The 27,546-nt window shown below is 33.9% G+C and overlaps 1 protein-coding gene across 21 annotated transcripts in view; it reads right to left on the reverse strand.

The window, feature by feature from the left end:
- LINGO2 (leucine rich repeat and Ig domain containing 2) overlaps nt 1-27,546 on the reverse strand; it is a 1,288,153-nt gene that overhangs the window by 523,488 nt on the left and 737,119 nt on the right. The window contains exon 5 of one of the 21 annotated variants that reach the window (XM_074280811.1): nt 24,279-24,350. The exons of the other annotated variants lie outside the window; for them this stretch is intronic. The gene's annotated coding sequence lies outside the window, so the exon portion shown is untranslated. The remainder of the gene's footprint in view (nt 1-24,278; nt 24,351-27,546) is intronic. 21 annotated transcript variants of the gene reach the window in all.

A 27,546-nucleotide genomic window follows, 5' to 3' on the forward strand; every position in this document is an offset into this window, starting at 1 on the left:
AAGTAAGTTCTGAGAGAAAACGAGGAGCTCAAGCAGCTGTCTGCCTCCACGCCGCCATCTTTGCTGGAAGTCGCTTTCATTTTCCAAAAGTTAGATATTATATATTGTTATTTGGACCCTGGGATAAACTACTTAATAACATTAAGTTATTATGCATTATCAATATGCACAGGTTAAATTGCTGAATCATACATCAGTTTTCATTTTGGAAGTAAGGAACAAAGTATATCTTGAGAAGAACAAGTGTGGATGAGCTTATAAAATTATGCATAAAGCTATCTTATTGAAATCTACCTAGAGATCTCTACTTATTTTTTCTGGAAATTTGCTCTGTATGCACTCTTAACTGGCTCTGATGATGTTTCTGCAAAGGCTTACACCTTAGGCTGAAGAAAATTGGTTTCACACCGTTCCTTAGTCCTCAATTGAAATGGTAACCCCAATACATTCTGAGAGGCTAAGATTACACCAAGACATGCACAACTGAGAGGAGAAAGAGGATTCTTTGTCTGGGTGTGCTAATTTATTAAATCAAGCCCAAGTCCCATTGTGCAGAATGAATGTGCACATGCAGAGCCTTACTGTGGGGTTAAATTAGGCTAACAGTGAGTATTAAATTTGAGCAAGATGGGTGATTATCAGACAAATTGTGAGAAGAATTCCAGGAAATAACAGTAGTTTTGTATCATTTAGTTAGATATTTAATCATTTCTAGTGTTTGTAAAAAGAAATCGACCTGGTAATAGGTTGGAATTAACTATGAAAGCAAAGAAATCAATCAAAAATCTATCACTCATAGTGTTGATGATACTAGTGTATAAGTAGCATTACTATCAGTAATGCACAGCTTGTTGGTATAAATAGAGTTCTTAGCAAATTAATGTGATTTGGAAAAGAAAAAGAGAACTAGGTTTCTTAATTTCTCTTAAGTTTAGTTAAAAACTGTGCTCTTTGTGGCCATTTAAAGAGAAAAGTACTGGGTTGAGAGTCACAACTAGATTATTTATTATTATTATTATTATTGTCAAATACCAGTCAAATATGGGCATAGATAGCCTTTATTTTCATTGTCTATAAAATCAAATCTTTGGATTGGAAGATCCCTTAAGGATTCGTCCTTTCTCTTTGATATTTCTTCTACATCATATTTTAAAGCACTGTTCAAGTTTATATATATGTATTTATATATACAATTATATATGTATATGCATGTATATGTATACATGCATATACATATATTTAAGTTTTATGAAGTGTTTAAAAATATTACCTCATTTTCTCTTCAAAAAAGTTCTGGGAAGTAGGGGCTGTTATCACCTTCATTTTAAAGGTGAGGAAACTGTGGGAAAGGTTATGTGAAATCCGTTTTTCTTGACTCCAAGTCAAAACTTCAGTATGTATTCCATCTAGCTGTGGATATGGATAAATCTTATCTCCAAAGCAGCATGAATATTTTATTAGAATTCCTTTGCACAAACATTTGGTTGTTATTAGATTGTTTACCAACAGAAACCCAGTTATTTTATTATTTTCATCACTAAGTCTATACTTTCCCTTCCCAAAATTGACTTTTTTTAAATAAATATCTCAAATCTGGATTTCCTAAGGCTAAATAAATAAAATAGTTCACCCTTTCATGAGCAACACAGAAAAAAATCTATTCCCACTTCCGTTGAGAAATAACTTATTTATTGATAACTTTCTGAATAAAATAGTTAATTTAAAGCTGTCAGAATAATTTCTCTTGAATGACTGAGCCACTTTGAAAACTGCATAAATCAGAAACCTTGACATATATTTCACTTTTGTATTTGATAAAACCCCTGAAAATTCTTTTCTTATATAATTTCTTATATTAAGTTCCTATATATAAGGACTCTAGTTCTTATAGTAAACTGAAGAAAAAAATCAGTATTTTTCATTTCAAGAAAAATATGAAATTAGTACATATGCTATAAAAATGTTCAAAAAAGAATAAAAAATTAGAAATAATTTTAATATAGTAGAAATTGTAGTTGAATTTTATCCATGACATATATGTATATGGTTTCATTAACTTTTATAATGATAAGGTTCTTGATCAGTAATAGTAAAAGAATAATGTGGAACTTGTCTATGGTATCATTATATAATTTTCACTTTAGAATTATTTAGTATTATTCACATGTGGACTCATTGCTATTGTCCTCATTACTTTCTTTCCTGGATGGTTTCAGACATCTCATAATTTGCTTTACTAATGGTTTTCATGCACCTGCAAAACCAGTCTGATTTACTTTGATCACATCAACTCTCTCCTCAGTATCTTTCATTGGATCATCATTATCTACGGAATAAAGGCTAAACGTATTAGCCTCGTGTGCTGAAGCTTTTTTTAAGTCCCCTTCCTTGATGAGTACTCTGAAGTTAATGGCAGTGTTGACCACATTATTCTCTCTTCCTGTGACTTCTAAAATGATACTTTGACCTGGTTCTTCCACCTGCCTGAGTGCTTTCAATAGCCTTAGCATGAACATCATCTATCTCTTAATACTTAAATCAATGATGTAGTGAGTCTTTATACTGCCCTTTTGTCAATCAGTCAACACATATCAAATCTTCAAATTTTCTCACCTGATAATATTTGTTTTTGTTGCTGTGTAGAAGTTACATTAATACAAATATCTCTAAATCTATACATTCTGTCCTATTTTTCTCAACTTCAGATTTCACTTGCAAATTGTCATCTAGATCCTCAACTTGATATTCCATCAACATCTTAAACTCAATATCCTTCAGAGAGAATTCATTAACTTGATTCATCACAATTTTTAAATAATCCCTTCTTACAAATTTCCCTATTTCTTTTTGAAAGAATGTCTTCATTTTGAAAGAATTTGTCTTCATGCTTACCTAGATTTATTTTTTTAATTTTTTAAAATTAATTTTATAATTATAAAAATTTTTGACAGTATATATGCATGAGTAATCTTTTATAACATTATCCCTAGTATTCATTTTTCCAAATTTTCCCCTCCCTCTCTCTTCTCCCTCCCTTAGATGACAGGCAATCCCATACATTTTACATGTGTTAAAGTATAACGTAAATATGTGTGTAAATCCAATTTTCTTGTGGCACGTTAAGTATTGGATTCTGAAGATATAAGTAACCTGGGTAGATAGACAGTAGTGCTAACAGTTTACATTCACTTCCCAGTGTTCCTTCTCTGGGTGTAGTTGTTTCTGTCCATCATTGATCAACTGGAAGTAAGTTGGATCTTCTTTATGTTGAAGATATCTACTTCCATCAGAATATATCTTCATACAGTATTGTTGTTCAAGTGTATAGTGATCTTCTGGTTCTGCTCCTTTCACTCAGCATCAGTTCATGTAAGTCTCTCCAAACCTTTCTGAATTCATCCTGCTGGTCATTTCTTACAGAGCAATAATATTCCATAACCTTCATATACCATAATATACCCAGTCATTCTCCAATTGATGGACATCCATTCATCTTCCAGTTTCTAGCCACTATAAAAAGAGCTGCCACAAACATTTTGGCACATACAGGTCCTTGTTCCCTCATCAGTATTTCTTTGGGATATACGCCAAATAGCAGCACTGCTGGATCAAAGGGTATGGACAGTCTGATAACTTTTGGGGCATAGTTCCAAATTGCTCTCCAAAATGGTTAGATTCTTTCACAACTCCACCAACAATGTATTAGTGTCCCAGTTTTTTCACATCCCCTCCAACATTCATCATTATTTGTTCCTGTCATCTTAGCCAATCTGACCGGTGTGTAATTGGTATCTCAGAGTTGTCTTAATTTGCATTTCTCTGATCAGTAGTGGTTTGGAACATTCTTTCATATGAGTGGAAAAAGTTTCAATTTCATCATCTGAGAATTGTCTCTTCATATTCTTTGACCATTTATCAATTGGAGAATGGTTTGATTTCTTATAAATTAGGGTCAGTTCTCTATATATTTTGGAAATGGTACCTTTATCAGAACCTTTAACTGTAAAAATATTTTCCCAATTTGTTACTTCCCTTCTAATCTTGTTTGCATTAGTATTGTTTTTACAGAAACTTTTTAGTTTGATGTAAGCAAAATCTTCTATTTTGTGATCAATAATGATCTCTAGTTCTCCTCTGGTCATAAATTCCTTCCTCCTCCACAGGGCTGAGAGGTAGACTATCCTCTTTTTCCTCTAATCTATTTACGATCTCATTCTTTATGCCTAAATCATGGACCCATTTTGATCTTATCTTGGTTTATGGTGTTAAGTGCAGATTCATATCTAATTTCTGCCATACTAATTTCCAGTTTTCCTAATAGTGTTTTTTTCAAATAATGAATTTTTATCCCAAATGTTAGTATCTTTGGGGTTGTCAAACACTAGATTACTATAGATGTAAATTTTTTGTCCTTTGTACATAATCTCTTCCACTGATCGACAAGTCTATTTCTTAGCCAATACCAAATGGTTTTGGTGACTGCTGCTATATAATATAGGTACACCTAGACCAACTTCATCTGACTTTTTTTTTTTCATTAATTCCCTTGAAATTCTCGACCTTTTCTTTTTCCATATGAAATTTGTTGTTATTTTTTCTAGGTCATTAAAATAGTTTCTTGGGAGTCTGATTGGTATAGCACTAAATAAATAGATTAGTTTAGGGACTATTATCATTTTTATTATATTCACTTGGCCTATCCATGAACACTGAATGTCTTCCCAAGTATTTAAATCTGGCTTTATTTTTGTGGCAAGTGTTTTGTAATTTTGCTCATATAATTCCTGACTTTTCTTTGGTAAATGGATTCCCAAATATTTTATACTCTCGACATTTGTTTGGAATGGAATTTCTCTTTGTATCTCTTGCTGTTGCATTTTGTTGGTGATGTATAAAACTGCTAAGGATTTATGTGGATTTATTTTGTATGCAGCAATTTTGCTAAAGTTGTCAATTATTTCTAATAACTTTTTATTAGAATCTATGTGGTTTTCTAAGTATATCAGCATATCATCTGCAAAGAGTGACAGTTTGATTTCCTCTTTACCTACTCTTATTCCTTTAATCTCTTTCTCGACTCTTATTGATGAGGCTAGCATTTCGAATACATTGTTGAATAGTAATGGTGATAGTGGGCAACCTTGTTTCACTCCTGATCTTACTGGGAAAGGTTCCAGTTTATCTCTATTGCATATTATGCTTACTAATGGTCTTAAATATATACTCCTGATTATTCTAAGGAATAGTCCATTTATTCCTATACCCTTGAGTGTTTTTAGTAGGAATGGATGTTGGATTTTTTTTTCTGCATCTATTGAGATGATCATAGAGATTTTTATACATTTGATTATTAATATGGTAAATTATACTAATAGTTTTCCTAATATTAAACCACCCCTGCATTCCTGGTATAAATCCTACTTGATCATAGTGTATTATCCTGGAGATGATTTTCTGAAGTCTTTTTGCTAATATCTTATTTAAGATTTTAGCGTCAGTATTCATTAAGGAAATTGGTCTATAGTTTCCTTTCTCAGTTTTCGAACTACCTGGTTTAGGTATTAGTACTATGTCTGTGTCATAAAAAAAGTTTGGTAGGACTCTTTCATCTCCTATTTTGTCAAATAGTTTATATAACATTGGGGCTAATTGTTCTTTAAATTTTTGGTAGAATTCACATGTAAATCCATCTGATCCTGGGGATTTTTTCTTAGGAAGTTGGTTAATAGCTTGTTCTATTTCTTTTTCTGAAATGGGACTATTTAAGCAATTTATCTCCTCCTCTGTTAATCTAGGAAGCCTATATTTTTGGAGGAAGTCATCCATTTTACTTAAGTTGTCAAATTTATGGCATAAAGTCGGGCAAAGTAACTCATTATTTCTCTAATTTCCTCTTCATTGGTGGAAAGATCCACCTTTTCATTTGTTTTTTTTTTTTTTTTTTTATAATTTAGTATATATATATATATATATATATATATATATATATATATTTTAATAATATTATCCCTTGTATTAATTTTTCCAAATTATCGCTCCCCTTCCTCTATTCCCTCCCCCTGATGACAGGCAATCCCATACATTTTACATGTGTTACAATACAACCTAGATACAATACATGTGTGTAAATCCCATTTTCGTCTTGCACAATAAGCATTAGATTCCGAAGGTACATGTAACCTGGGCAGACAGATATTAGTGCTAACAATTTACATTTGCTTCCCAGTGTTCCTTCTCTGGGTATAGTTATTTCTGTCCATCATTGATCAACTGGAAGTGAGTTGGATCTTCTTTATGTTGAAGATTTCCACTTCCATCAGAATACATCCTCATACAGTATTGTTGTTGAAGTGTACAGTGATCTTCTGGTTCTGCTCATTTCACTCAGCATCAGTTGATGTAAGTCTCTCCAGGCCTCTCTGTATTCCTCCTGCTGGTCATTTCTTACAGAGCAATAATATTCCATAACCTTCATATACCATAATTTACCCAACCATTCTCCAACTGATGTATATCCATTCATCTTCCAGTTCCTACCTACAACAAAAAGAGCTGCCACAAACATTTTGGCACATATATGTCTCTTTCCGCTCTTTAGTATTTCTTTGGGATATAAGCCCAGTAGTAGCACTGCTGGGTCAAAGGGTATGCACAGTTTGATAGCTTTTGGGGCATAGTTCCAAATTGCTCTCCAGAATGGCTGGATTCTTTCGCAACTCCACCAGCAATGTATTAGTGTCCCGGTTTTCCCACATCCCCTTCAACATTCATCATTATTTGTTCCTGTCATCTTAGCCAATCTGACCGGTGTGTAGTGGTATCTCAGAGTTGTCTTAATTTGCATTTCTCTGATCAGTAGTGATTTGGAACACTCTTTCATGTGAGTGGATATAGTTTCAATTTCTTCATCTGAGAATTGTCTGTTCATATCCTTTGACCATTTATCAATTGGAGAATGGTTCAATTTCTTATAAATTAGGGTCAGTTCTATATATATTTTGGAAATGAGGCCTTTGTCAGAACCTTTGCTTTTAAAAATATTTTCCCAATTTGTTACTTCCCTTCTAATCTTGTTTGCATTAGTATTGTTTTTACAGAAACTTTTTAGTTTGATGTAAGCAAAATCTTCTATTTTGTGATCAATAATGATCTCTAGTTCTCCTCTGGTCATAAATTCCTTCCTCCTCCACAGGGCTGAGAGGTAGACTATCCTCTGTTCCTCTAATCTATTTATTTTCTCCCTCTTTGTGCCTAAATCATGGACCCATTTTGATCTTATCTTGGTATATGGTGTTAAGTGTGGATCCATATCTAATTTCTGCCATATTAATTTCCATTTTTCCCAACAGTTTTTTTCCGAATAATGAATTTTTATCCCTAATGTTGGTATCTTTGGGTTTGTCAAAGATTAGATTGCTATAGATGTACCCTTTTTTGTCCTTTGTATCTAATCTGTTCCACTGATCTACCGGTCTATTTCTTAGCCAATACCAAATGGTTTTGGTGATTGCTGCTATATAATATAGCTTTAGATCAGGTACACTTAGACCACCTTCCTCTGAGTTTTTTTTTCATTAGTTCCCTTGCAATTCTCTACCTTTTATTCTTCCATATGAATTTTGTTGTTATGTTTTCTAGGTCATTGAAATACTTTCCTGGGAGTCTGATTGGGATAGCACTAAATAAATAGATTAGTTTGGGTAGTATTGTCATCGTTATTATATTCGCTCGGACTATCCAAGAGCATTGAATGTCTTTTCAATTATTTAAATCGGACTTTATTTTTGTGGCAAGCGTTTTGTAATTTTTCTCATATAATTCCTGACTTTTCTTTGGTAGATGGATTCACAAATACTTTATACTCTCAACATTTGTTTGCAATGGATTTTCTCTTTGTATCTCTTGCTGTTGCATTTTGTTAGTGCTACATAAAAATGCTGAGGATTTATGTGGATTTATTTTGTATCCTGCCACTTTGCTGAAATTTTGAATTATTTCTAGTAGCTTTTTAGCAGAGTCTTTGGGGTTCTCTAAGTATACCATCATGTCATCTGCAAAAAGTGATAGTCTGATTTCCTCATTTCCTGCTCTAATTCCTTGATTCTCTTTCTTGGCTCTTATTGCCGAGGCTAGCGTTTCTAGTACTATATTGAATAGTAATGGTGATAGTGGGCAACCTTATTTCATTCCTGATCTTACTGGGAAAGGTTGTAGTTTATTTCTATTGCATATTATGCTTACTGACGGTCTTAAATATATGCTCCTGATTATTCGAAGGAATAGGCCATTTATTCCCATACTCTCAAGAGTTTTTAGTAGGCGTGGATGTTGGATTTTGTCAAATGCTTTTTCTGCATCTATTGAGATGATCATATGGTTCTTATTAATTTGATTATTAAAATGGTCAATTATACTAATACTTTTCCTAATATTAAACCAGCCCTGCATTCCTGGAATAAATCCTACTTGAGCATAGTGTATTATCCTAGGGATGACTTTCTGAAGTCTTTTTACTAATATCTTATTTAAGATTTTAGCATCAATATTCATTAAGGAAATTGGTCTATACTTTTCTTTCTCAGTTTTCGATCTACCAGGTTTAGGTATCAGTACCATGTCTGTGTCATAAAAGGAGTTTGGTAGGACTCCTTCATTCCCTATTTTTTCAAAAAGTTTATATAGCATTGGGGCTAATTGTTCTTTAAATGTTTGGTAGAATTCACATGTAAATCCATCTGGTCCAGGGGATTTTGTCCTGGGGAGTTGATTAATAGCTTGTTCTATTTATTTTTCTGAAATGGGACTATTTAAGCAATTTATTTCCTCCTCTGTTAATCTAGGAAGCCTATATTTTTGGAGGAAGTCATCCATTTCACTTAAGTTATCAAATTTATTGGCATAAAGTGGGCAAAGTAACTCCTTATTATTTCTCTAATTTCCTCTTCATTGGTGGAAAGATCCCCCTTTTCATTTGTAAGACTAACAATTTGATTTTCCTCTTTCTTTTTTCTGATCAGATTTACCAAATGTTTTTCTATTTTATTGGCTTTTTCATAAAACCAACTCTTGGTTTTATTTATTAATTCAATAGTTTTTTTTTTACTTTCAATATTATTGATTTCTCCTTTTAATTTTTGTATTTCAAGTTTAATTTTTGGCTGGGGGTTTTTAATTTGGTCTTTTTCTAGCCTTTTAAGTTGTAAGCCCAATTCGTTAATCTTCTCTTTCTCAATTTTCTTCAAATAAGCCTCTAAAGATATAAAATTTCCCCTTATTACTGCTTTAGCTGCATCCCAAAGATTTTGATATGATGTCTCATCATTGTCATTATCTTGGGTGAAATTGTTAATTGTTTCTATAATTTGCTCTTTCACCCAGTCATTCTTTAAGATGAGATTATTCAGTTTCCAATTACTTTTGGGTCTATTTATCCCTAACTTTTTATTGAATGTAGCTTTTATTGCATTGTTGTCTGAGAAGAAGGCATTCATTATTTCTGCCTTTCTACATTTAATTTTGAGATCTTTATGTCCTAATATATGGTCTATTTTTGTATAGGATCCATGAACTGCTGAGAAGAAAGTATATTCCTTTCTATTGCCATTCAGTTTTCTCCAAAGGTCTATCATACCTAGTTTTTCTAATGTCCTATTTACTTTTTTAATTTCTTTCTTGTTTGTTTTGTGGTTTGATTTGTCCAAATCTGAGAGTGCAAGGTTGAGATCTCCCACTATTATAGTTTTACTGTCTATTTCTTCTTGCAACTCTCTTAACTTTTCCTTTAGAAAGTTAGATGCTATACCACTTGGTGCATATATGTTTAGTATTGATATGGCTTCATTATTTATGCTACCTTTCAGCAGGATATAGTTTCCTTCCTTATCTCTTTTAATTAGATCAACTTCTGCTTTTGCTTGATCTGAGATAAGGATAGCTACCCCTGCTTTTTTGGCTTTACCTGAAACATAATAGATTCTGCTCCAACCTTTTACCTTTACTCTATATGTATCTCCCTACTTTAAGTGTGTTTCCTTTAAAGAAGATATTGGAGGGTTCTGATTTTTGATCCAGTCTGCAATCCGTCTCCGGTTGATGGGAGCATTCATCCCATTCACATTTACAGTTAAAATTACTAATTCTGTATTTCCTGCCATCATATTATCCCCAGATTATGCTTTTTCCCTTGATCCCCCTGAACCCCTTCCCCAATATTTAATTTATAGACCCCCCTTGTGATGCACACCCCCCCTTTTTTTAGTATCCCTCCCCCCTCCCTCCAAGTCCCTTCTCTTATTCTGCTTTTCCTTTTCCCTTTTCCTCTCCCCCCTTTTAATATGGTGAGAGCGAATTCTCTGAAAAACAAATATGTTAATTATTTACTCTTTGAGCCTCTTCTGATGAGAGTAAGATTTGCACAATGATTCTCCCCCTCTCTAAATTCCCTCAGATATGGTGTATTTTCTTTGCCTCTTCCTGGGATGTAGTTTCCCTCTTTTTATCATTCCTTCCCCCTTTTCTGAAACGACCTCCTTCCGTTTACTACACTCCCCTTTTTTTCTTTTATATCAGTAAAATCAAATTATCCTTGAGTACTTTTTATATACGCACAACAGAGTTACAGTTCTCAAGGGTTCTGTGTACCTTTTTTGTTTCTCTTCAGTCTTGTGGATGTAGATCAAATTTTTTGTTTAAGTCTGATTTTTTTCTTAGAAACATATAGAATTCCTCTATTTCATTGAATGACCATCTTATTCCATGGAAAAAGATGCTAAACTTAGCTGGGTAGTTCATTCTTGGTTGCAGTCCTTGATCTTTTGCCTTACGGAATATCAGGTTCCAGGCCCTTCTGTCTTTTAATGTGGAGGCAGCCAGATCTTGAGTGACCCTTATTGTGGCACCTTGGCATTTAAATTGTTTTTTTTCTAGCTGCTTGCAGGATTTTCTCCTTTGTGTGGTAATTCTGCAGCTTAGCCACAATATTCCGTGGAGTTCTTTTTTAAGGGCCCTTTTCAGAAGGTGTACGATGAATTCTTTCAACGCCTATTTTTTCTTCTCTTTCTATTATCTCTGGTCAGTTCTCTTTGATGATTTTCTGTAAAATAGAATCTAGGCTGTTTTTTTCATCATAGTTTTGGGAAGTCCAATGATCCTCAGCTTATTGCTCCTGAATCTATTTTCCAGGTGTTTAGATTTTCCCAGTAAATACTTGACGTTATTCTCCAGCTTTTCATTTTTTTTTTTTTTGTTTTGTTTGACTGATTCTTGGTTTCTCAATGAATCATTCATTTCTATTTGTTCCGTCCTGATTTTTAATGAGTTATTTTTCTTCATTCACATGTTTTCGTTCTTTTTGCATATGTACAATTGAGTTTTTAAATGAATTATTTTGCTCTGTTGGATTTTTTTCCATTTCCCTAAGTTTTTTTTTTAGATAATTATTTTTTTTCCAATTCACAAATCCTACTTTCTTTTGACTTTTTTATCTTTTCCAATTTGTAACCTTTTCTAATTCACAAAATTTGTTTCCCTGCACCTCATGTGAATTCTTTATTTTTTCAAACTCAAATTTCAGGATGTTTTCATTCTCTATCATAGCTTCTCTTTCCTTTCCCCATTTTTCTTCAAACTCTCTTAACTTTTTAATAGTCTCCTCTAGGAGATAGTTATGTGATGGGGGCAGGTATCGTTCCCCTTTAGGGTGCTATTTGGAAACTGTCTGCTGTTAGTCTCCTCAAGGTTGGATACCCTCCCTTTCTCTGTATAGAAGGTGTCAATTTTCTCTTCAGTTTCTTATTCATTGTTAACACTCTGTGGGGGGGTCTGCCCTTTAGTAGGAAATTTTCCAGCTTCCTCCCCGACCAGGGATAGGATGCAGCAATCCTGTGACTGGGCTAATAGAGAGGTCTTGGAGAGAGAGTTCCTCTCCCCCCTGGAAATGACTTAGACGTGGTTATCACAGTTGTGTTGTGACGAGTGCCCAGTGAAGGACTCCCTCTGTGTGGCCTACTGACTGCCCTGAGACTAGAGGCTGAACATTAAAACCATCACTAAGCCCAGCCAAAGACTCCTGTGAGGCCGTGGATATTAGCATCTGATACAAAAAGCACCTGTGCTCAAACTGGAAGTGTCTGCCTGGAAAGCATAGTCCCTGTTGCAGAGCTTCTGCTGTTGTGGGAATTCTGCTGCTGCTGGAGTTTTGCTAATGCGAGAAATCCACTGCTTCAGGCTGAATCCCACACTATGTGGATTAGAGGCTGCCCCAGGCTGTGTCCCCCACTTTTTAGGTTCTTAAGTGCCCCAAAGAAAAGCCCTGGACAGCACAAGGCGGCTGCACAGCTGTGTTGAGATCTGTGTTAGGTCACTTCCACTTTGGGGTGATTATATTTTCTGGCTTTTTACTTATAATGGCTTTGATTTCTCTTCTGATCTGCTGTTTTATAAGCAGAGTAGAGCTAAAGTATATGCCAGATTCTTCTATCTCAATGGCTTCTCTGATCCCAGAGTTTTCCCCAGCCCATTTGGCACAGTGTGCTAGCCCCTAGTCCAACCCTGTCTCTGCCGGTCTTTTTTTTTCTTCCCACAGAAGGGACCTTTTCTGTTGAAATTCAAGATTCTCTTCAGCTGGTAAGTTGTGATTCTAATCCTTGTGGTTTTTATCAGTCCCACGTTATTTTTGAGGCTGATTTAACTATTGATATTGAGGGATGAAGGGAGCTTAGAAATTTGTGCGTATCTTCTCCACCATCTTATCTACATCCCCCCAAGTTTTAATTCTTTATGTAAAATTAAACAAACAATACATATCATTAGTATACAAAATTGCTTTCTCCTTTAATAAATGAAAATTTCTATATATCAATTAATTGCTTTAAATTAAATTTCTTTATGATTTATTGTCAGTGTTTGTTCTATATATTTACTTTGTATACCTATTTACCCAGATTTGCATTAAAATTTCTTGGGTAAAAAGGGCATAGAAGTAGAAAAAGTTACTTTAAACTACATCAGAGTAAATGAATCCTCTTTGTAAGTTTTATTCATATATCAATATTCTCCAGTGTATTAGAAATATGATGTAATTTATAAACAATTTCATGAATATTTCTTTTGTGGAAAATGATGTATGGCCATTTAAAACCAAGCTAAAAAAAGTGTGGGGTGAGTGTGTGTGTGTGTGTGTGTGTGTGTGTGTGTGTGTGTGTGTGTTTGTGTGTGTGTGTGTGTGTATGTGTGTGTGTGTGTGTATGTGATACCTTAGCCAGTAGATTTTTTTTTCTTTTTGGGGGGAATAGTGTTATATATGTTCAATCATGTAAAGTATTTCCATATTAGTCATTTTATACAAGAAGACTTATATTAAAATAAAGAAAAAAAAACATTTCAGTCTGGCAATATCAGTTTTGTTTTGTTTTTTTTCTGCTTCATCAATAGCTCTCTGGGATTGTTGGATCACTGCACTGTGGTAAATAGTTATGTCATTCATAATTCTTCATCAAACAATAAATCTGTTATTGTGTATAATGTTCTCTTCATTTTGCTCATTTCACTCTACATCAGTTCATGTAAAACTTTTGAGATTTTCCAGAAATGACCCTTCTTGTTATTTCTTATATCACAACATATTCCATCATGATCACATGTCGCAATTTGTTTTGTCGCTCTCCAATTGATGGTCAGTCTTTTCATGTCCAAACCTTAGCCATAACAAAAAGAGCTGGCATAGGACTTCCGGCCAAGATGGCGGGGTGGAGGCAGACAGCTGCTTGAGCTCCATGTTTTCTCTCAGGACTTACTTCATGACAAGCCTCAGAGTTAATGCTTGACTTAATCACCAACACCAACACCAATCAACAATCACCAACAGATAAAATCCTTGAAATTCGCCAGAGAAGGTCTGTGTTTGCTCAGGGGAGGGTTGAACAGACTGGGGGGCAGACTGAGGGTAGGCAGCGAGAGCAAGACAGACAGCTCACACAGCTCAGACCAGAGGGGGGAGGAGTACGATCTTTGCTGTTTCTGCAAAAATACTTTTGCCCCAGTGTAGATATTCCATCGTGGCAGCAAGCCAGGAGTAGCAGAGAGGGGGTAAACACCAGAGGTAAAGATTAAAACCCCGGAAAGCTAGCATCTCTCGGAACCCGAACACCCTACCCTCACCCCCACCTGGAGTGACTCCGACTTCTCAGAGCCTCAGAGAGCAGACTCAGTGCAGCCATCGCTGTCCTGTTAGTGGCTCTCTGCTGCCCTACCCCCCAGTCTCTAGCGGAATCCCATTAACACCATCCAGCCCTATCCCCCCCAAAACAGACCTATTGTTTCTCTTCTCAATTTGTTTTCTTCCATTCCACTCTTGACAAAATGAACAAAAAATTCAAAAGGGTTCTAACCATCAACAGCTTCTGTATGGAGAGAGAGCAGACTTCAAATACTGAGGAGACTAAAAGCAGACTGTCTCCAGAAGAATCCCTAAGGGGGATATGATCTGCTCCTCAATACAAAAGAATCTCATAGAGGAAATCTAAAAGGCTCTCACAAGAGAAGTAGAAGAGAAATTGGAAAAGAAAAGGAAAGCTTGGAAAGAGAGCCTGGAGAAGTCATCCAGAGTGGATAAAGTGATCGAGACAAAATTAGTGAATTGGAAAAGGTAAACAACTCCAAGGAAAACAGGATTAGTGAGCTGGATAATAAGCTCTCTAAAAAATAAAATGGATAAAATGGAAAAAAATTCCATAGAAGAAAAAAACTCAAAAACACAATTGGACAATTACAAAAAGATATAAAAAAGTGAGTGAAGAAAATACATCATTGAAAATTAGATTCGAACAAGTAGAAATGAATGACTCAAGGAAAAACAAGCAAAACAAGAGAAATGAAACAATTGAAAAATATGTCAAGTACCTTATGAGAAAGACAACAGACCTGGAAAGCAGATCCAGGAGAGACAAATTGAGAATAATCGGACTCCCTGAAAAAATGTGAGGAAAAGAAGAGCTTGGACGACACTATTTTCGAGGAAATTATCAAAGAGAACTGCCCAGACGTTTTAGAAACAGAGGGTAAAATAGACATTGAAAAAATTCATCGATCACCTACTGAAAGGGACCCTAAAATCAAAACACCAAGAAATATAGTGGCCAAGTTCAAGAACCATCAGACAAAGGAAAACACATTGGAAGCTGCTAGAAAAAAATAATTCAGATATGGTGGAGCCACAATAATGATAACCCAGGATCTAGCAGCATCCACATTAAAAGAATGAAGGGCCTGGAACATGATATTCTGAAAGGCTAAGGAACTTGGTATGCAGCCAAGAATAACTTACCCAGCAAAAATGAGCATCGTTTCCAGGGAAGAAGATGGACATTTAACAAAATAAATGAATTCCATCTATTCTTGATGAAAAAACCAGACCTACATAAAATGTTTGATCTTCAAATACAGAACTCAAGAGATTTCTAAAAAGGTAAAAAGAAATCTTGAGAACTATATTTCTGCCATAAAGATATGTAAAGAACATATGTATAATTTGTCCTAGAAACTGGAAGTGGAAAGGAAATTATATCATAAAAAAGTGTAAAGTGGTGGTACTACATCTCATGAAGAAGCAAAGGTAGCCTATTATATCTGAGAGAAAGAAAGGAGGGAGATGAACAAAGTGTGTATCAATAGACATATTCGATTTATGGTGAAACTTCTTCCATTTCATTGAAAAGTGAAAGGGAAGGAGTAAGCTAAGGGGAAGGGAATACAGAAATTGTGAGAAAAAGGGGTAAAATAGGAAGAGGAACTTTAAGGTGGGGGAGGGTTGTGAAAAGCAAGTGGTGTTCACAAGTTTAATACTGGGTAGGGGGGTAAGAGGGAAGGAAAGGAGAAAAGCATAAGCAGGGGTTAATAGGATGGCAAGCAATATAGAATTAGTCATTCTAACCATAAATGACAATGGGGCAAACTGCCTAGTAAAGAGGAAGCAGTTAGCAGACTGGATTAAAAGTCAGAATCCTACTATATGTTGTTTACAGGAAACACACCTGAAACAGGGTGATACATTCAAACTAAAAGTAACAGGGAGGAGCAGAATCTACTATGCTTCAGGAAAAGCCAAAAAAGCAGGAGTAGCCATCCTCATCTCAGATCAAGCAAAAACAAAAATTGATCTAATTAAAAGAGATAAGGAAAGGCATTATAAACTGCTAAAGGGTAGCATCAATAATGAAGCAGTATCAATATTAAACATATACACACCAAGTGGTGCAGCATCTAAATTCTTAAAAGAGAAATTAAGAGAGCTGCAAGAAGAAATAGACAGCAAAACTATAATAGTGGGAGATCTCAACCTTGCACTCTCAGAATTAGATAAATCAACCACAAAATAAATAAGAAAGAAGTCAAAGAGGTAAATAGAATACTAGAAAAGTTTGATATGATAGATCTTTGGCGAAAGCTAAATGGAGACAGAAAGGAGTATACTTTTTTTCTCAGCAGTTCATGCAACCTTTACAAAAATTGATCATATACTAGGGCATAAAAACCTAAAAATCAAATGCAGTAAAGCAGAAATGGTAAATGCATCCTTTTCAGACCACAATGCAATCAAAATTACATTTAATAAAAAGCCAGGGGAAAATAGATCAAAAATGATTGGAAACTAAATAATCTTATACTAAAAAATGATTGGGTAAAGCAGCAAATCATAGACATAATAACTTCACCCAAGAAAATGACAATAATGAGACATCATACCAAAATGTGTGGGATACAGCCAAAGCAGTAATAAGGGGAAGTTTTATGTCTCTACAGGCCTACTTGCACAAAATAGAGAAAGAGAGGGCCAATGAATTGGGCTTACAACTAAAATTACAAGAAAAGGAACAAATTAAAAACCCGCAGACAAACACAAAATTTGAAATTCAAAAAATAAAATGTGAGATTAATAAAATTGAAAGTAAAAAAAAAAACTATTGAAATAATTAATAAAACTAAGAGTTGGTTCTATGAAAAAACCAACAAAAGAGACAAACCCTTAGCAAACCTGATTAAAAAAAGGAAAGAGAAAAAACAAATTGTTAGTCTTGAAAATGAAAAGGGAGAACTCACCACTATAGAAGAGGAAATTAGAACAATAGTTAGGAGCTACTTTGCTCAACTTTATGCCAATCAATTCGATAACTTAAATAAAATGGAAGAAAACCTTCAAAAATATAGCTTGCCCAGATTAACAGAGGAAGAAGTAAGTAGTCTAAATAGTCCCATCTCAGAAAAAGAAACAGAACAAGCTATTAACCAACTTCCTAAGAAAAAATCCCCAGGACCAGACGGATTTCCATGTGAATTCTACCAAACATTTAAAGAACAACTAACTCCAATGCTATATAAACTACTTGAAAAAATAGGGATTGAAGGAGTCCTACCAAATTCCTTTTATGACACAGACATGGTACTGATACCTAAACCAGGTAGATCGAAAACTGAGAAAGAAAGCTATAGACCAATTTCCTTAATGAATATTGATGCTAAAATCTTAAATAAGATATTAGCAAAGAGTCTTCAGAAAATAATCCCCAGGATAATACACTATGACCAAGTGGGATTTATACCAGGAATGCAGGGCTGGTTTAATATTAGGAAAACTATTAGTATAAGTGACCATATTAATAATCAAATTAATAAAAACCATATGATCATCTCAATAGATGCAGAAAAAGCATTTGATAAAATCCATTCCTACTAAAAATGCTTGAGAGTATAGGAATAAATACACTATTCCTTAGAATAATCAGGAGCATATATTTACGACCTTCAGTAAGCATAATATGCAATAGAGATAAATTGGAACCTTTCCCAGTAAGATCAGGAGTGAAACAAGGTTGCCCACTATCACCATTACTATTCAATATAGTACTAGAAATACTAGCCTTGGCAATAAGAGCCAAGAAAGAGATTCAAGGAATTAGAACAGGAAATGAAGAAATCAAACTATCACTCTGTGCAGATGACATGATGACATGACTTAGAGAATCCCAAATATTCTGCTAAAAAGCTGTTAGAAATAATTTGGAATTTTAGCAAAGTTGTAGGATACAAAATAAATCCACATAAATCCTAAGCATTTTTATATATCAGCAACAAAATGCAACAGCTAGTGATACAAAGAGAAAGTCCATTCCAAACAAATGTTGAGAGTATAAAATATTTGGGAATCCATCGACCAAGGAATAGTCAGCAATTATATGAGAAAAATTATGAAACACTTGCCACAAAAATAACTTCAGATTTAAATAACTGGAAAGACATTCAGTGCTTTTGCATAGTCTGAGCAAATGTAATGAAGATGACAATACTCCCTAAACTAATCTATTTATTTAGTGCTATACCAATCATTCTCCCAAGAAACTATTATATTGACCTAGAAAAAATAACAACAGAATTCATATGGGACAACTAAAGTTCGAGAATTTCAAGGGAAGTAATGAAAAAAAAATAAATGAAGGTGGTCTAGCTGTACCTGATCTAGAACTATATTATAAAGCAACAGTTATTGGCTAACTAATAGGCTCGTTGATCAGTGGCATAGGTTAATTTCACAGGGCAAGATAGTGAATAAAAATAGCAATCTAGTGTTTGAGAAACCCAAAGATCCCAAATTTTGGGATAAGAATTCATTATTTGAAAAAAACTGCTGGGAAAACTGGAAATTAGTATGGCAAAAACTAGGCTTGGACCCACATTTAACACCACATACTAAGATTAGGTCAAAATGGGTCCAAGATTTAGGCATAAAGAATGAAATCATAAATAAATTGGAGGAACATGGAATGGTTTACCTCTTGGACCAATGGAGGAGGAAGGAATTTGTGTCCAGGGGAGAACTAGGGACCATTATTGATTGCAAAATAGAAAATTTTGATTACACCAAATTAAAAAGTTTCTGCACAAACAAAACTAATGCAAATGAAATTAGAAGGGAAGTAACAAATTGGGAAAACATTTTTACAGTTAAAGGTTCTGATAAAGGGCTCATCTCCAAAATATACAGAGAAGTGACTCTAATTTATAAGAAATCAAGCCATTCTCCAATTGATAAATGGTCAAATGATATGAACAGACAATTTTCAGATGATGAAATTAAAACTATTTCCATTCATATGAAAGAGTGTTCCAAATCACTACTGATCAGAGAAATGCAAATTAAGACAACTCTGAGATATCACTACATACCTGTCAGATTGGCTAAGATGACAGGAACAAATAACGATGAATGTTGGAGGGGTGTGGGAAAACTGGGACACTGATGCATTGTTGGTGGAGTTGTGAAAGAATCCAACCATTCTGGAGAGCAATTTGGAATTATGCCCAAAAAGTTATCAAAAAGTGCATACCCTTTGTTCCAGCAGTGCTACTACTGGGCTTAATACCCCAAGGAACTACTAAAGAAGGGAAAGGGACCTGTATGTGCCAAAATGTTTGTGGCAGCCCTTTTCATAGTGGCTAGAAGCTGGAAGATGAATGGATGTCCATCAATTGGAGAATGGTTGGGTAAACTATGGTATATGAATGTTATGGAATATTATTGTTCTATAAGAAATGACCAACAGGAGAAATACAGAGAGGCTTGGAGAGACTTACATCAACTGATGCTGAGTGAAACGAGCAGAACTAGGGCATCATTATACACTTCAACAGTGATACTGTATGAGGATGTATTCTCATGGAAGTGGATATCTTCAACATAGAGAAGAGCTAATGCAATTCCAATTGATCAATGATGGACAGAATCAGCTACATCCAGAAAAGGAACACTGGGAAATGAGTGAGCATTTTTTTTTTGTTTTTTGTTTTCTCTTCCCCAATTATTTTTACCTTGCGAATACAATCCTACCTTTACAATAACAACAACAAAATTTGGTTCTGCACATATATATTGTACCTAGGATATACTATAAGATATTTTATATGTATGGGAATGCCTGCCATCTAGCATCTAGGGGAGGGCGTGGAGGGAAGGAGGGGAAAAACTCAGAACAGAAGGGAGTACAAGGGATAATTGTGCAAAAAAAAAATTTACCTGTGCATATGTACTGTCAAAGAAAATGTTATAATTATAAAAATTAATAAAAAATGAAATAAAATTAAATATATATATATATATATATATATATATATATATATATATATATATATATATATATATATATATAACACAAAAAAGAGCTTGCATAAATATTGTTTTAAAATTAGGTTCCTTATCCCCCACCCTTTTTTGATATTTCAGCCAGTTTATTATTTACGGAGAACTTCTAATACCATTCTCTTTTATTATTATATATGTGAAAATTTTATGTCACCAAAATTAAAATTAAAAGTGTATTAAAATGATAAAATATTGCTTAGATTTCAAACTTTATGTATTTTATTTTCTATGAAAGAAAAGTAAAGGAATATAATTAATTTCCATTGTTTATCAAGTAACGTGTAGAAATGGCTGTAAAAGCCAGCCTATACTAAAATCTTAATGTGAATTATTAAAGTTTATATAATATTTTGAAAAACAATGTGATATAGTATGTTGTAGTAGATTGAGACTCATCCCTAGAGTGAGAAAGACTTGGGTTCATAATCTGCCTTTGATATCTATCTATCCATCCATCTATCTATCTATCTATCTATCTATCAAAGGCAGACTATATATATTATATATATATATATGTGTATATATATATATATATATATATATATGTAATATATTAAAAGAGATGCAAAAATTCACTGAAGAAAAGCAATCCTTAAAAGCAAAATAAGTCAAATGAGAAAAGAATCGTAAATACTCACTAAATAATTTCTTAAAAATTAGAATTAGGAGGGCCAAATGGAGTAAAAAATTAATTCTACCAAACATTTAAAGAACAATCCAGGACTTCCTTCAAGGATTGGCTTATGGGTACTTCTGTGGGTGGAGCCAATATGGCAGAGAGGACACAAGGTTGTTTTTTTTTTTTTTTTTTTTTTTTTTTCCTGACCTTTTCTCACCATCCTCAAACTAATTAATAAATATAGCAAATACAGTTCTGGATTGGCAGAATCTACAAATTTTGGGAGTGTAACAAATTATCAGCAGAAGATAATTTTGAAGATCTCCAGAAAAGGTCTGTTTCAATCAGGCACAGAGGGAAGCAGGCCAAGAGAAAGCAAGCCGAGGATAGACACCAGGGCAGGCAGTGCACAGACCTGGGATGATATTGGTCTCTGGGGGCTGGAGAGTCTAAGGGGAGGAATCAATAGTAGTGCTGGTTATTCTGCTTTGAATATAATACAGTAGATCAGCATAGAAGTTATGAAATATCCAACACAAATACAAAAGGTTTGTAGAGAACCCCAAAATTCCAGAATTCCACAAGACCTGACTACTCCCACCCAACACAGAAAGTCAGTCAGCACAGCCACTTTCACTTATAGAGGAAGCTTGTTGAGGGCAATCTCCCTTGCCCTAACATCAGATCTCAATTTAAAAAAAAAAAAGAGTAAAAAAGCAAAAAGAACTCTGACATAGATAGTTTTTATGGTGAAATAGAAAATTTCAAACCCTATGGAGACTAAAAGCAGATTTTCTCCAGATGAAACTCCAAAAGATGATATAAATTGTTCCCCCCCACACAAGGCTCTCCTAAAAGAAATTATAAAAGATCTTAAAAGAGAGCTGGAAGAAAAATGGGGAAAGGAGATGAAAACTTTACAAGAGGGTTTGGAAAAGGAAACAGAAATTATCTGAAGAAAATTCATTATAAATAGATTTAGTGAAATGGAAAAAGCATATATAACTCTTTTAAAAATAGAGTTGATAAAATGAAAAAGAAAAGAACTCTCAGAAAAGAAAAAAAAAAAAGAATTTGTGAAATGGAAAAAGACAATAACTCCCTGAAAAACAGATTTTGTGAAACAGAGAAAGAAAATAACTCCTTAAAACATAATTTATGAAATATAAAAAGAAAATAACTCCTTAAAAAGCAGAATTTTTGAAATGGAAAAAAATCCATAGAACTAAATAACTCATTTAAAAATTCAATTGAAGAAATAAATACAAAAAGAAGTAAAATAAGTAAATGAAGAAAACAATTCAATTCAATAAAATTCAGAACTAAAAAATGGAAATAAATGACTCAATGAGACAACAAAAATCAGGCAAGCAAAACAAAAAAATAAATAAAATAAAATAAAAATAGAAAAAAAATGTAAAATACCTAATTGAGAAAACAATCAACCTGAAAGATCTATCTAGGAGAGACAATCTAATCATTATTGAACTCCCTGAGATCCATGATGAAAAAAAGAGTCTAGACACTATTTTTCATGAAATCATCAAATAGAACTGCCTGCATATCAAAAAATCAGAAGGTAAAATGATCACTGAAAGAATTTACTGGGGGTGGAGCCAAGATGGCAGAGAAGGCACACACGACTTTCTGAACCTGTCTTATATCCTCATGACCAATTAAATCAGCCTCAAAAATAGCGCTTGCCTGGGAGAATTCATGAAGATTAGATGTACAACAATTTACCAGCTGAAGATATTCTGGAAGTTCATCAGAAAAGGTTTGTCCTGAGGGGCTGGAGCAGATCAGCACAGGCAGGCATAGAACTAGACGCTAGCATATTGAGCAGACCTTGCCGGGGTGGCCTCTGTGGTTACAAAATCCACAGAGATGACTCTGCCATAGGCTGACTGATCTGCTCTGCTTGCAAAACAGCAGAATAGCAGACAAATTAAAGCCAAAGGTAAAGGGTACTCCAAAAAAACACCGGAACCTAACAAGATCTGGCTACACCCACCCAAAACCAGAAGTGACTCAGCACAGACCATAGCACAACTGTGCATATGCATTCTACAGCTCAGGCAGGGGCAGCCATAAATCTGCACATCAGGGGGTCACAGCTTGGGAAACTTGTACAGTGGGGGGCTTGGCCTGTGGCAATAGAATTTCCCCAGTGGACTGTGCTTCCCTGAGCAGAGACACTTCTGGTCCTTGCAGGGCAATTCACTGGTCAGCTGCTTATAGCCACAGCCCCACAGTGGGTTTTGGCTTGGGGCAGTGAGATTTTCACTGCTCAGTCTCTAGCCTGACAGCAGTTGCTAATCTGCACAGCAGGGTTTTTCACTGGGCACTTCTGTAGCTCAGCCATGCTAACTAGGTCTGAATCACTTGGTGGGGAACTTTTTCCCAGAGCACTCCTGTACCTCTTCCATTGCAGGACAGTCACTGTACATACACATATCCTTGTTCTGCAGAGGAAGCTGGTAATTTCCTTGCACTGAAGGCAGACTCTACAGGCTTTAAAAAATGAGTTAAAAAAAAATCAAAAGGACGATCAATAGCTTCTATACAGAAAGAGAGCAGGTTTTCAACACTGAGGAGATTAATAGCAAACAGTCTTCAGAAAATAATCCAAAGTGGAATTTTACCTGGCCCCATCACAAAATGCTCTCTTAGAAGAGTATATTAACAATCTTCAAAGAGAGCTAGAAGAAAAATGGGGAAAGGAAAGAGAAGCTGTGTAAGAGAGTAAAAACTTCCTGAAACATGAATTGGAAAAGGTAAAGAATTCCCAGGAAAGTAGGATTTGTGAATTGGAAAAAGAAAATAACTCACTAAAAAAATAATGAAATAGAAAAAAAAATTCCATAGAGAAAAACAACTCATATAAAAACTCAATTGGACATATACAAAAAGAAGGGAAAAAATCTAATGAAAATAACTCATTAAAAATCAGAACTGAACAAATAGAAATGAATGATTAATTGACACATGAAGAATCAATCAAGCAAAACCAAAAAAAAAATGAAAAATTAGGAAAAAACATTAAATATATATTTGGAAAAACAACAGATCTGGAAAATATATTTAGAAGAGATAATCTGAGGATTATTGGACTTCCTGAAAATTATGATGAAAAAAAAGTACCTAGATTCTATTTTACAGAAAATCATCAAAGAGAACTACCCAGATGTAATAGAACCATAAGGTAAAATAGGCATTGAAAGAATTTATGGAACGCCTTCTGAAAAAAACCCTAAAACAGAAATGCCCAGGAATATTGTTGCCAAATTACAAAACTATCAGACTAAGAAAAAAAATATTACAAGCAACCAGTAATAAACAATTCAAATACGAAGGTGCCACAATAAGGATCAATCAAGATCTTGCTGCCTCCACATTAAAGGATCAAGGGGCCTGAAATCTGATTTCTGAAAGGCAAAAGAACTTGGAATGAAGGCAAGAATAACCTACCCAGCTAAGCTGAACATTTTCTTCCATGGAAAAAGATGGACATTCAATGAAACAGATGGATTCCATTTGTTTCTAAGAAAAAAAACAAAACAAAACAAAACACAGATTTAAACAAAACATTTGATCTCCAACCATAGGATTCAAGAGAAGCAGAAAAAAGGTAAAAATAAATCTCTTGAGAACTGTATTTCTGTTGTGGATATATATAGACCACATGTATAATCTGATTTTACTGATATAACATAAAAAAGGGAAGTAGAAAAGGGGATAGTGTCAGAAAAAGGGAAAAGTGGAAAAAAAAGAGGGACACTACATTTCACAAAGAGGCAAAGGAAATCCATCATATCTGAGGGAACTTAGAGAGGGGGAGGAACACTGTGTGAATCTTACTCTCATCAGAGTTGGCTCAAAGAGAAAATAATTGACATGTTTGCTTTCCAGAGAATCTTCTCTCACCTCATTAAAAATCAGGAGAGAAAAAGAGAAAAGGAAAAGAGTAATCAGGGAAGGGTACAATAAAGGGGAAGGGAACCAAAGGGAGAAGGGAGGGATCCTAAAGAGGGAGACCTGTGTGGTGTGATTGGGACCCATAAGTTTAATACTTGGAAAGGGGTAAGGAGGAGCAAGAAAAAGAAAAACATAATCTGGGAATAATAAGATGGCAGGAAATACAAAATTAGTAATTTTAACCATAATTGTGAATGGGATAAACCCTCCCATAAAGCAGAGGTGGATAGCAGCCTGGATCAAAAGTCAGAAACCTAAAATATGTTGTTTACAGGAAACACATTTATAGGAGATACATATGGAGTAAAGGTAAAAGACTGGAGCAGAATCTATTATCTTTCAGGTGAAGTCAAAAAAGCAGGTGTAGCCATTTTAATCTCAGATCAAGCAAAAGCAAAAATTGATCTAAGTAAAAGAGATAAGGAAGGAAACTATATCCTGCTAAAAGGTGGCATAGACAATGAAGCAATATCAATACTAAACATATATGCACCAAGTGGTATAATATATAATTTCCTAAAGGAGTACTTAAGAGAGTTGCAAGAAGAAATAGGCAACAAAACTGTAAGAGTGGGAGATCTCAAACTTGCACTCTCAGAATTAGAGAAATCAAACCACAAAACAAATAAGAAAGAAATTAAAGAGGTAAATAGAATATTAGAAAAATTAGATATGATAGATCTTTGGAAAAAACTGAATGCTGATAGAAAAGAGTATATTTTTTCTTCAGCAGTTCATTGACCATATATTAGAACATAAAGACCTCAAAATTAAATGTAGGAAGACCAATATAGTAAATGCTTTCTTTTCAGATCATGATGCAATAAAAACTACATTCAACAAAAAATTAGGGGTAAATAGACCAAAAACTAATTGGAAACTAAATAATCTCATCTTAAAGAATGATTGGGTGAAACAGCAAATTATAGACACAATTAATAATTTCACTCAAGATAATGACAATGATGAGACATCATAACAAAATTTGTGGAATGCTGCCAAAGCAGTAATAAGGGGAAATTTTATATCTTTAGAAGCTTACTTGAATAAAATAGAGAAAAAGATAAATGAATTGGGCTTGCAAATTTAAAAGCTAGAAAAAGACCACATTAACCCCCCAATCAAATACTAAACTTGAAATTCTAAAATTAAAAGTAGAAATTGATAAAATGTAATTTTTAAAAAATTAATTAATAAAACTAAGAGTTGATTTTATGAAAAAAAAAACAATAAAATAGAGAACCATTTGGTAAATTTGATTATAAAAAGGAAAGGGGACCATCAAATTCTTAGTCTTAAAAATGAAAAGGGAGAACTTTCCACCAATGAAGAGGAAATTACAAAAATAATAAGGAATTATTTTGTCCATCTTTATGCCAATAAATTTGAGAAACTATGTAAAATTGATGACTACCTCCAAAAATATAGACTTCCCAGATTAACAGAGGAGGAAGTAAATTGCTTAAATAGTCCCATTTCAAAAAACAAAAAAAACAAACAAACAAACCAAAAAACAAACAAGAAAAAAAAATAGAAGAAGCTATTAAACAACTCTCTAAGAAAAACTCCCCAGCACCATATGGATTTACTTGTGAATTCTACCAAACATTTAAAGAACAATTAGCTCGAATATTATATAAACTATTTGAAAAAATAGGGAATGAAGGAGTCCTACCAAATTCCTTTTATGACACAGACATGGTACTGATACCTAAACCAGGTAGTTTGAAAACAGAGAAAGAAAATTATGGACCAATCTCCCTAATGAATATTTGTGCTAAAATCTTAAATAAGATATTAGCAAAAAGACTACACATAATCATCCCCATGATAATACACCATGATCTAGTAGGATTTATACCAGGAATGAAGGGCTGGTTCAATATAAGGAAAACTATTAGTATAATGGACCATATCATTAACCAAATTAACAAAAAACATATGATTATCTCAATAGATGCAGAAAAAGCATTTGATAAATCCAACATCCATTCCTATTGAAAACACTTGAGAGCATAGGAATACATGGACTTTTCCTTAAAACAATCAGTACCATCTATTTAAAACTATCATTAAGCATCTTATGTAATGGGGATAAACTGGAACCATTACCAATAAGATCAGGAGTGAAACAAGGTTGCCCTCTATCACTATTACTATTCAATATTGTATTAGAAATGCTAGCCTTGGCAATAAGAATTGAGAAAGAGATTAAAGGAATTATAGTAAGTAATGAGGAAACCAAATTATCACTCTTTGCTGATGATATAATGGTATACTTAAAGAACCTCAGATATTTTACTAAAAAGCTATTAGAAATAATCCACAGCTTTAGCAAAGTTGCAGGATACCAAATAAACCCACATAAGTCATCAGCATTCTTATATATTACTAATGAAATCCAACAGTTAGAGTTACAAAGTGAAATTCCATTTAAAGTAACTACCAATAGTATAAAATATTTAGGAATCTATCTGCCAAGGGAAAATCAGAAACTATACAAGCAAAACTACAAAACACTTTCCACACAAATAAAGTCAGATCTAACCAATTGGAAAAATATTAAATGAACTTGGATAGGATGAGAAAATATAATAAAGATGACAATACTATCTAAACCAATCTATTTATTTATCACTATACCAATCAGACTCCCAAAAAACTACTTTAACAACCTAGGAAAAATAACAACAAAGTTCATATGGAAAAAAAAAAGGTCAAGAATTTCAAGGAAATTAATGAAAAAAAAATCAAATGAAGG

The sequence above is a fragment of the Sminthopsis crassicaudata genome, chromosome 1, assembly GCF_048593235.1.
Source record: "Sminthopsis crassicaudata isolate SCR6 chromosome 1, ASM4859323v1, whole genome shotgun sequence".
Taxonomy (NCBI): Eukaryota; Metazoa; Chordata; class Mammalia; order Dasyuromorphia; family Dasyuridae; genus Sminthopsis; species Sminthopsis crassicaudata.